We start from the raw sequence: 10,879 nt of genomic DNA, 5'->3' as shown, positions 1-10,879 counted from the left end.
GGCATTGTAGCAAACCAAAAAAGAAATTTTAAGCGCAGCAGAGTAACCAGCGCACATACCTGTTAGCTCAGGTGAGTTTAAAAGGCTGCTGTTGATAACAAGGGCATTTGCTAAATAGATGGTGTGTGTGCAACAATATACTGAAAGGTCAATTATATTGTGCAGCTTATCTCACCACCTGTAGTTATTTAGGTGAAAGCTCCAAAATGCTTGCCTAATATGTCTGTTTATCCAAAAGGAAGTAAAGAGGGAGAGCTAGAAAGATAGCATTGCGTTACATTACATGGCAATGCAATGCACAGTTGCTGAAGTTGAACCAAAATGAGCTTGTCATCTGGCTTCTGCAACTTTGAACATGAAAAATCCAATGAGGAGAAGAAAAGCAAAGCCAAAGAGTCCATCCCAAAATCCGACAAACAAGCAAAATGAACAAAAAACATTGAATTCAATACTTTCTGATTTTAGAAACTGCATTAACGAAGGGGTGCACCGGTCCTGGAGATACTGCAATACCAGGTCAATGCGTGGAGTGGACAGAGCAAGCTCTTTTTCCATCTCCCTGTTCTAAAAATCCATTTAATATATGGTCCCCAGATAGGGGACGTATCAGATATTAAACTGATAAGAACAGATACTACACTTGATCTTAGCCAAAAGGCCGAGAAGCGATAACCAGAACTGGTTTCGAACTACGGAGCCACCCAAGGATCCTGAAGAGTCCATTTGTGGAGATGAGCTCCTGGACTCCCGTTAAGAAGACATGTTGTCAACCTCTAGATCCCTTACATGCCTGCACTTTTCGGCTTGCTGCTGCTGCAATCCACGCGTTTTAGATCTGCATAACTCCACCTCTTTAAACACAGCACCCTCACCCCCTGCTGTTCCCACCCGCCTCAACACCGTTGGAAGGGAGGAGAACCAATTAAGGCGGGGGGTGGGGTGGAACGAGCAGCTGTCTACCCTTAGCAGGAGGGCTGCTGATTACTTACCTCTCCTGCTGCTGCTGGCTGTCCAGCAGCAGACTGAAGGTGGCTGCTGCTGTGCGCAGGTATATAAAGGCTCAGAGCCTATTATGACACGCGCAGCCAGCGTTCCATTGCCACATTCCATCTACTGCAGGCAGGATACCTGGCTGGCTGAATGTCGCTGAGAAGCTCACAGAGACCACCATAAGCAACAGTTTAACAGAATGCCACAGACTAATCAACCAAACTTTTTGGGTTGGGTTCTCTTTTATAGTCTGCAGGCATTAATTGAAAGAAGTCAGTGTTCCAGCAGAGGGAGACAACGTTTCAGAAAAGGCATTGTAGCAAACCAAAAAAGAAATTTTAAGCGCAGCAGAGTAACCAGCGCACATACCTGTTAGCTCAGGTGAGTTTAAAAGGCTGCTGTTGATAACAAGGGCATTTGCTAAATAGATGGTGTGTGTGCAACAATATACTGAAAGGTCAATTATATTGTGCAGCTTATCTCACCACCTGTAGTTATTTAGGTGAAAGCTCCAAAATGCTTGCCTAATATGTCTGTTTATCCAAAAGGAAGTAAAGAGGGAGAGCTAGAAAGATAGCATTGCGTTACATTACATGGCAATGCAATGCACAGTTGCTGAAGTTGAACCAAAATGAGCTTGTCATCTGGCTTCTGCAACTTTGAACATGAAAAATCCAATGAGGAGAAGAAAAGCAAAGCCAAAGAGTCCATCCCAAAATCCGACAAACAAGCAAAATGAACAAAAAACATTGAATTCAATACTTTCTGATTTTAGAAACTGCATTAAAGAAGGGGTGCACCGGTCCTGGAGATACTGCAATACCAGGTCAATGTGTGGAGTGGACAGAGCAAGCTCTTTTTCCATCTCCCTGTTCTAAAAATCCATTTAATATATGGTCCCCAGATAGGGGACGTATCAGATATTAAACTGATAAGAACAGATTTTTTGATTGAATATATCTTTTATTAGCACAAAAAATAAGTTAACAGACAGTGTACAGTGCCGCAGCCCAGTACACACAGAATTCTACATCATATTTACATAGCATGAGGATACGACGCACTAACTAGACACATCACACCCCTATGCTACACAAAACACTCAATCTGAAAGAAAAAGCATGTCAATCAATACAGTACGACGAACTGTGATAAGGGATGGGGATTGGGAAAAAGGGGATGGGGAGGGGAAATTCACAGGCCCGAAGCTTTATTGAAAGACAAGACACATAAGGGGAGAGGGGGAGGAGGGGTTTAGTCCTCATCCTCGTCCTCCGGACCGTCCATGATGAAATAGTCTCTGAGCAGGCTGTGGATCAGCCTGCGGCAGTCCTGGATGGACATCCTCTCCCTCCTCAAGATGAGCCGCTTCCTGGCGACCCAAACGGCATCCTTGAAGCAGTTCATAAGGCGCCAAGCCTCCTGGATGGCTCCGACGGTATGAACCCCAGGGAAGAGTCCGTAAAGCACAGAATGGTGCGATAGGCTCGCCCTGGGGACAGAGTTCCTCAGGTCGTCCTCAAGTGCAGTCAATAGGCGCTGTGCAAATCCGCAGTCCCAAAAAGTGTGCAAAGATGTTTCCTCCACGAAGGGGCACCTTGGGCAGTACCGGGTATTGCACAGGTTCCGGGCATGCATGAATGACCGGACGGGCAGTCCGCCCTGAATTGCCATCCACGACAAGTCCTTGTGCCCGTTGGTCAGCCTGTCAGACGACACATTTGTCCACACAGTCTCCAGCGTGTCCTGGTGAAGTCCTGTGATGTTCTCCACGTCATCCTTGGCTCTGATTAGCTTGTGGATAGTTTTGGGCTTCCACAAGTCGGGCTTGAGTCCCTCCAGTTGATGCTCCCCCACAAATCGAACGACGTCTCCGTAGAACCATGGCGTCGTCCAGTTGTAGGGGAAGGAGCTGTCCCACTTGTCCCAGCCGAGTCACCTCCAAAGAGGAAGCAGGAAGAAGCGAGACATGGACCTGCCCGCGGAGCCATTCTTGACTTGCAAAGTCCGGCGGACACAATCACACACAAAAGAGGATCGCAGGAGGGTGGGGATATCTGGAACGCCCTTCCCACCCTTGCGAGGCTCCTTGTACATGACGGCCCGCCTGACTCTGTCCATCTTGGATCCCCAGACAAAGTGAAACACTGTCCTGGTAATGGCCCTGCACACAGTGACGTGTGGGGGCCAGGCCTGCGCCGTGTACTGCAAGACGGGCAGGACCTCATTACGCAGGACGAGTGCCTTACCCTCACAAGTGAGGTGTCTGAGGCTCCAGAGTCCGATCCGTTGCTTCACCTTGGCCAAGCGTTCTTGCCAGGACTTGAGGGCCGCTCCTTCCTTCCCGAACCAGACTCCCAGCACCTTGAGGAAATCCGGTTGAATGTTGAAGGGGAAGGGGGCGGAGGAGGCCGGCTGCCAATCCCCGAAGAGCATGGCTTCCGACTTCCTGCAGTTGACTTTGGCCCCTGAAGCCCGGCCGAACCTCTCACACGTCTGGACGAGGGCGTCGACTGAACCACGATCAGCGCAGAAGACGGTGACGTCGTCCATGTAGAGCGAGCACTTGACCTCGTGTCGTCCCGGACCCGGTGCGGTGATCCCTCTGATCTCTCCATTCTGCCGGATAGCCTCTGCGAAGAGTTCTATAACACAAACAAAAAGAAGAGGTGATAGAGGGCAGCCTTGTCTGACCCCAGAGAGGACAGGGAAGGGGTCAGTCTTCCAGCCGTTCACCAACACCGAGCTGTGGATATCAAAATACATCAGACGGACATACGAACAAAACATGTTACCCAAACCTAACCGGTGCAGAGCTCGGCCCATGAACTCGTGGGAAACCCGGTCGAAGGCCTTCTCCTGATCCAAGGAGACCAGGGCCGCGTGTGCGCGGCGGACCTTGATGTACTCGACCGTGTCCCGCACGAGAGCGAGGCTGTCTGCGATGCGACGTCCAGGGATGCCGCAGGTCTGGTCCGGGTGGATGATCCGTCCGATGACCGTCTTAAGTCGTGTCGCCATCGTCTTGGCCAGGATCTTGTAGTCCACGTTGAGCAGAGTGATGGGACGCCAATTCCTCAGGTCGCACCTCTCTCCCTTCCGCTTGTACAGGATCGTGACCATTCCTTCCCTCAAAGATGGAGGCATTCTACCCTCCACCACCATCTCCTCGTACAGGTCCAACAGGTCCGGACAGATGAGGTCTCCCAGCGCTACATAGAGCTCCGCTGGAAGACCATCACTGCCCGGGGTCCTGCCGGTCCTAAAGGATTTAGCGGCAGAGAGCAATTCGCCCACCATCAGAGGTTTGTCCAAGGCTGCCGTGCCTGCAGGATCAAGATGGTTAGTGATACCTGACAGGAACTTAGCAGCGTCGGGGTCGGTAGTCTTGTGGGAGTAGAGTTCGCTGTAGAAGTCGCTGACGACCCTCATCACGTCCTCCTTCCCACGTCGCATGTTTCCGCTCTCGTCTCGCAGCTCGTTCAGGGGCGTGTGACCGGCATGAAGTTTCCTGAAAAAGAATGAGTTACATTTCTCACCCTTCTCCAGATTCTCCACTTTGGAACGGAAGACGATTCGCTTGGACTCCTCCTCAAAGTGCCTTTTCAGGCTCTTCTTGGTCTCCTCCAGCTCCTCCCTCACGTCCCAGCCGCAGTGAAGAAGGTCCTGCAGCGACCGCAGCTCGCGCTGCAGCCCTCTGAAGTCCCTCCTCTTCTCACACGCCTGTTGTCGACCCTTGGCCTGAAAGAAACAGCGAAACTCAAGTTTAACATATTCCCACCAATCAGAGACTGTTTGGAAGCTACCCTTGTAGGACTGCCACATTGCGTAGGCTGCTCTCAGCTCCTCCATGACTTCATCCTGAGCCAGCAGAGCACAATTCAGCTTCCAGGAGCCGGGGCCGGACGGAAAACCGTCGCCGAGGACACCTTGTAAGTGAATGGCTCTGTGGTCGGAGAAGAAGCAGGAGACCATCGAGTGCCTACTCTGCCTGACTGCCCGAGAGGTGAACACAAAGTCAATCCTGGAGCGGAGTGAGCCATCGGGTCGGCTCCACGAATAGTTCGTGGAGCCTCTCCCCATGGAGCCCACCACGTCCTGAAGAGAGGCCTCGGTTACCATCTCGATGAGCAGCTTGGACGTGATGTCCAACTTGGCAGATGTGCCAGAACTACGACCATCCTCCTCGATGGGGCAGTTGAAATCCCCGGCCATCACTAAGGTCCTGGTGGTGGCAAGCTGAAGCCGCAGGGTCTGGAAAAGCTCCAAACGCTCATTCTTCAGTGGGGACGCATACACGTTGATGAACCTGACAGGTTCTCCCGCCCAGTTGCCATCTACAACAAGAGCCCTGCCGCAGATGAGCTCCTGGACGGACTCAAGCGTGAATGCGCCCCCCCTGATCAGAATTGCGACCCCCGCAGACTTGCAGTCACCCCCACCGGACCAGTAGGATGGACCGTGGGACCACTCCCTGGCCAGATGTTTGAAGGACCTAGAGGAGGGAAGGGAACATTCCTGCAACATATAAACATCACACAACTGGGAAGTAAGGAAGGCATAAATAGTCTGACGTCTGAACTTGTCCTTGATGCTCCTGACATTAATGGAAAATAAGTTAATATTAGCCATCATGTAGGGAAAAAAGAAAAAGTTAGCGCAGGCAATACACCTTAGTTACCACTCCGGTCGGGTGGTCCCTCGTCGGTGTTGACTGCTGGTGACGGGATCACCAGCAGGCCCTCTTCCTCCATCTGGTCAAGCAGCGCGGCCTCGATCTCGGCGACCACCAGTTCCTCCTCTTCTGGCTCGGCCACCAGGGTCTCAACCATGTGCTCCATCTTTTCTGGCTCAGGGAGGGTATCCTCCTTTTCGCCTACGAAATCCAGAATCTTCTTTTTGGAGGATTCAGTAGCAGGGCTGTCCTCCACCTTCCTCTTTCCCCGGGTTGGAACTGGGGAGACAAGAAGGGGAAAATCCTCCTCGGAATAGATAGCGGCGGGTGGAGGAAAGGTTAATTCCACCGCTACCATGGTCTGGGGAGGGAGAGTGGCTGCCGGGGCAGGGGAAAGGACACCTGCTGAGGAGTAGGGGAAGGAGGAAGAGGAAGTGGAATCCTCAGCAGGGGTGGCCGGGGTGGGGGGGAATTGGACGGGGGTGGCAGGGGGAGGGATCGAGAGAGGGGTGACAGAACTCTTACCCTCCTTTGACTTTTTCTTCTGCTTCGGAGCTGCTGGGACCGTCGCTGGGGCTTTGGCCACCGACTCCTTGACCGCTTTGGCCTTGGTCGTCTCGGCCTTGGCCGCTGGGGCCTTGGTCATCGCGTCCTTGACCTTCACAGGCCTGGTCGTCGGGGCCTTGTCCTCCGTAGCTGGGGTCGTCGCAACCACCGATGCCCAGGATCTCTCACGCTTGGGGCAATCCTTGTACAGATGAGCCGCCAGCCCACACAGGTTGCAGGATGTCTTCTTCGGGCAGTCCTTCGAGCTGTGTCCCGTCACTCGACAAATCCTGCAGGCATCCTCCTTGCAGTCCTTCATCTCGTGGCCGTTCTTGCCGCATCTCCTGCAGTTCCGCGGCATGTCCGGGTAATAGATGAGGCCGTAGGAGTTGCCCAGGGAGAATGTCGGGGGCAGGTGCCGAAGTCCGTCTGAGTACGCCAGGTCCCTGTGAAGTCTAACGGTCACCGACCACTTACCTGTCCAGAAGCCGAGTCCATTCAGGATGTGAGAGGGTTCCTTCACAACCAAACAGATGCGTCTCAGGAAGGTACAGATGTCTTGGCCTGGGGTGTGCGGGTTGCGCATGGAGACCGTGATCCTCCTTTCGTCCCTCTGGATAGGGCAGCTACCTGTAAAGGCAGAGAAAGAATTATCCGGTCCTTTTGCGCTTACCATTTCCCAGAACCTCCTGCAGGTGTTCACAGTGGCGAAGGTGACGAAGAAGATCCCCGTCAAGAAGGTCTGGATGCTGAGGGTGTCCGACCTGGAGAAGCCTCGATCCAGCAGCATCTTCTGGCAGAACACGTCCGAGGACATGTCCGGCACCCTCCCATCCACTTCCTTCAGCTTCAGGGCCACCGTCTGCCGCATCCATGGCTCCAGGGCTGGAGCTTCGTGGCGGGGCTTCTGGGGTCCCTTCTGCTGGCCAGTCGTGGAGGCAGAGTCCTTGGGGTCAGAATCGGCTCCTGGCTGGGCCCTCCTGGCTGTCCCCTGCTCCAGGCTCTTCTTTTCGGCCTTCCTCGCAGCGCTTGCCATGGCTTTCCTCCTGCAGTTACTTCTTGGAGCTGGATCTGGAACTCTTCCCGGAATGGGTGGAGCTATGCAGATTCTTCTCCCGTCGTGTTCTGGACAAATTCCCCGAAAGGTCTTTGTCTCGATGATTTTCTTCCTCGAAGATTCCACAGGACAGCCCGTTTCTTCTCCGAGTCTTCGTCTTCTTCTGGATTCTTTAGAGCTTCTTCCTCCCACCGATATCCGCCTTCCTTCTCCGATGTCAGCTGGGCTCCGAAGCTCTTCTCCTTCCGAGTTCGATCGCTCTCGTCAAGTGTAGATCGTAGCTCTTGTGTTCTTAAAAGAACAGATACTACACTTGATCTTAGCCAAAAGGCCGAGAAGCGATAACCAGAATTGGTTTCGAACTACGGAGCCACCCAAGGATCCTGAAGAGTCCATTTGTGGAGATGAGCTCCTGGACTCCCGTTAAGAAGACATGTTGTCAACCTCTAGATCCCTTACATGCCTGCACTTTTCGGCTTGCTGCTGCTGCAATCCACGCGTTTTAGATCTGCATAACTCCACCTCTTTAAACACAGCACCCTCACCCCCTGCTGTTCCCACCCGCCTCAACACCGTTGGAAGGGAGGAGAACCAATTAAGGCGGGGGGTGGGGTGGAACGAGCAGCTGTCTACCCTTAGCAGGAGGGCTGCTGATTACTTACCTCTCCTGCTGCTGCTGGCTGTCCAGCAGCAGACTGAAGGTGGCTGCTGCTGTGCGCAGGTATATAAAGGCTCAGAGCCTATTATGACACGCGCAGCCAGCGTTCCATTGCCACATTCCATTTACTGCAGGCAGGATACCTGGCTGGCTGAATGTCACTGAGAAGCTCACAGAGACCGCCATAAGCAACAGTTTAACAGAATGCCACAGACTAATCAACCAAACTTTTTGGGTTGGGTTCTCTTTTATAGTCTGCAGGCATTAATTGAAAGAAGTCAGTGTTCCAGCAGAGGGAGACAACGTTTCAGAAAAGGCATTGTAGCAAACCAAAAAAGAAATTTTAAGCGCAGCAGAGTAACCAGCGCACATACCTGTTAGCTCAGGTGAGTTTAAAAGGCTGCTGTTGATAACAAGGGCATTTGCTAAATAGATGGTGTGTGTGCAACAATATACTGAAAGGTCAATTATATTGTGCAGCTTATCTCACCACCTGTAGTTATTTAGGTGAAAGCTCCAAAATGCTTGCCTAATATGTCTGTTTATCCAAAAGGAAGTAAAGAGGGAGAGCTAGAAAGATAGCATTGCGTTACATTACATGGCAATGCAATGCACAGTTGCTGAAGTTGAACCAAAATGAGCTTGTCATCTGGCTTCTGCAACTTTGAACATGAAAAATCCAATGAGGAGAAGAAAAGCAAAGCCAAAGAGTCCATCCCAAAATCCGACAAACAAGCAAAATGAACAAAAAACATTGAATTCAATACTTTCTGATTTTAGAAACTGCATTAAAGAAGGGGTGCACCGGTCCTGGAGATACTGCAATACCAGGTCAATGCGTGGAGTGGACAGAGCAAGCTCTTTTTCCATCTCCCTGTTCTAAGAATCCATTTAATATATGGTCCCCAGATAGGGGACGTATCAGATATTAAACTGATAAGAACAGATTTTTTTTTTTTTTTTTCCTCAGATTAAGACCCACATTAATTTATGCATCATAGCGCATATTCACATAATGGGTTCTCAAATCATCATTCGGAAAAACAAAAACAAAATCCCAAAAAACACAACCCTGCAATTAACTGTTACTTACTGTAAGAAGTCCAATGTGAAAAGTTCCAGAGTGCTTCTGCTGCTGTCTCACCATACTTCTTTTTATCCAATAAATAGGCATAAAACAGTCTAGCAAGAAAAATCTTTCTGCATTCCATGGGGGAAAAAACAATCTTTTTAAAAATCACCAAATTCCGAACGTCCCATAAAACCTCTTTATATATGACAAAAATAATCCAGCTTGCCCGCTTCCTTTGCGAGTACTTAAAATCTTGACCTATTAAAATCCTTTCAAAATCGAAACAATGAAAACCAACTAAAGCAACAAACATACGTGACAACAAGGTAAAAACTTTTTTAGCAAAAAAACAGTCCCAAAAAATATGCTGTATTGTTTCCACCTTATTGCAACCTTCCCTAGGACATAGTTCTTGAACCTTTATCCCCCGGTCATTCAAAAAAGCCCTTGTTGGCAAGCATCCATGCAACGCCATCCAGGTTACATCCTTCTGTCTGTTGCTGATTCCACGCATGAAAAAAAGCTTCCACACCTGTCCAGACTGTGCATTATTACAAAACGGCACATCACATAACATCTCCTTCTTCTTAATACCTGAGACAATCAGTTTTTTGTCCGGTCTAACCATGGAGCTTATCCCATTTTGATCATAGAAGGACCTAAGCACCACATAAAAAAACGGTATCACAAACGAAACTGGTTTTCTTAAATCCTTCTCACACCAGCTCCATTTCTGGAAAAGCCGTCCTGCTAAATATTTGCACATGTCCGCAGTCCTGTTATTGCACTGGGATAATTTATAAATGTTCAAAAAATAATGCATTCTTAAAAATAAGTCAATGTTAGGAAAATCACAACCCCCATTTTCCACAGAACACATAACCATTCCTCTTCTTAGTTTCTCCATTTTGGATCCCCAAAAAAACACAAACAGTTTCCTTGTCACTCTCTTTGTCCAAAGCACAGCAGGTGGGAAAATCAAAGCAGTGTACAGCAGAAGCGGGAGAATCACAGACTTGATTACCAGCACTTTCCCTCTCAGCGACAGGTTCCTTAGTTTCCAAAAGTTCAACTTCTGATCCATTTTGTCTTCTAGAATCTTCAGGCTGCTTTTCCCTTTCAGTTCCTTCTCAAAGATGACACCAAGAACCTCAATTTCCTCCCTACTCTCCACTCCTGCCACGTTAACCTCAACCTGCCTCCCAAAGTTACAAAGCTGGCACTTTCCCCAATTCACCGCCATACCAGCCACACAACAAAAAATCCTTACGTGCAAATTCACTCTATTGAGATCCGCCTGTGAACCACAAGTAAAAACAATATCATCCATATAACTTAAAGACTTGACTGGACCCCCGGATCCCCCAGGAATAAAAACACCAGCCACACACTTGTCAACTTGCACACTTTTTAAAAGGGCCTCCACCACACAGATAAAAAGAATTGGTGACAGGGGACAACCCTGCCTAACTCCCGATAAAATATTAAAACTGGAACTCACATGCCCATTAACTAAAATCTGGCTACTGACCCCACAATAAAAACTCTTAATGACCATCAATAATTTATCCGGAACACCAAGGTGACTTAAAGCAGAGAACAAAAATCTATGTGATATTTTATCAAAGGCTTTCTCCAGGTCCACCGACTGTAACAAAAGAGCATTCTTATTCAAATTAGCCTGATAAATTAAGTCTCTTAGAAGCAGCAAATTATCTGAAATTTTCCTACCAGGCACTGCACATGCCTGATACTCCCCCACCATATCACCTATCACATCTGCCAGTCTACCAGCCACAATTTTAGAAATAATTTTGTAATCACTGTTTAACAATGTTATGGGCCTCCAATTTTTAATATCCCTCATGTCCCCTTTCTTAT

At 49.4% G+C, this 10,879-nt stretch overlaps 3 non-coding genes and 1 pseudogene across 3 annotated transcripts; all 4 read right to left on the bottom strand.

Moving 5' to 3' along the window:
* Window positions 1–479: 479 nt before the first annotated feature.
* LOC141198422 (U2 spliceosomal RNA) lies at window positions 480–670 on the bottom strand. The gene has a single exon (XR_012270373.1). It is a non-coding gene; the product is annotated as a U2 spliceosomal RNA (small nuclear RNA).
* Window positions 671–1,779: 1,109 nt separating this feature from the next.
* Window positions 1,780–1,972, bottom strand: LOC141197885 (U2 spliceosomal RNA). The gene has a single exon (XR_012269908.1). It is a non-coding gene; the product is annotated as a U2 spliceosomal RNA (small nuclear RNA).
* Window positions 1,973–7,533: 5,561 nt separating this feature from the next.
* Window positions 7,534–7,611, bottom strand: LOC141198000 (U2 spliceosomal RNA; annotated as a pseudogene).
* A 1,109-nt stretch (window positions 7,612–8,720) lies between these two features.
* On the bottom strand, window positions 8,721–8,918 carry LOC141197984 (U2 spliceosomal RNA). The gene has a single exon (XR_012269983.1). It is a non-coding gene; the product is annotated as a U2 spliceosomal RNA (small nuclear RNA).
* Window positions 8,919–10,879: the final 1,961 nt, after the last annotated feature.

Source organism: Phyllobates terribilis, unplaced genomic scaffold (assembly GCF_046119375.1).
Source record: "Phyllobates terribilis strain yellow unplaced genomic scaffold, ASM4611937v1 Scaffold_94__1_contigs__length_6153435, whole genome shotgun sequence".
Classification (NCBI taxonomy): Eukaryota; Metazoa; Chordata; class Amphibia; order Anura; family Dendrobatidae; genus Phyllobates; species Phyllobates terribilis.
Note: the sequence above shows the minus strand (reverse complement) of the source record. Positions and strands in the feature narration are given on the sequence as shown.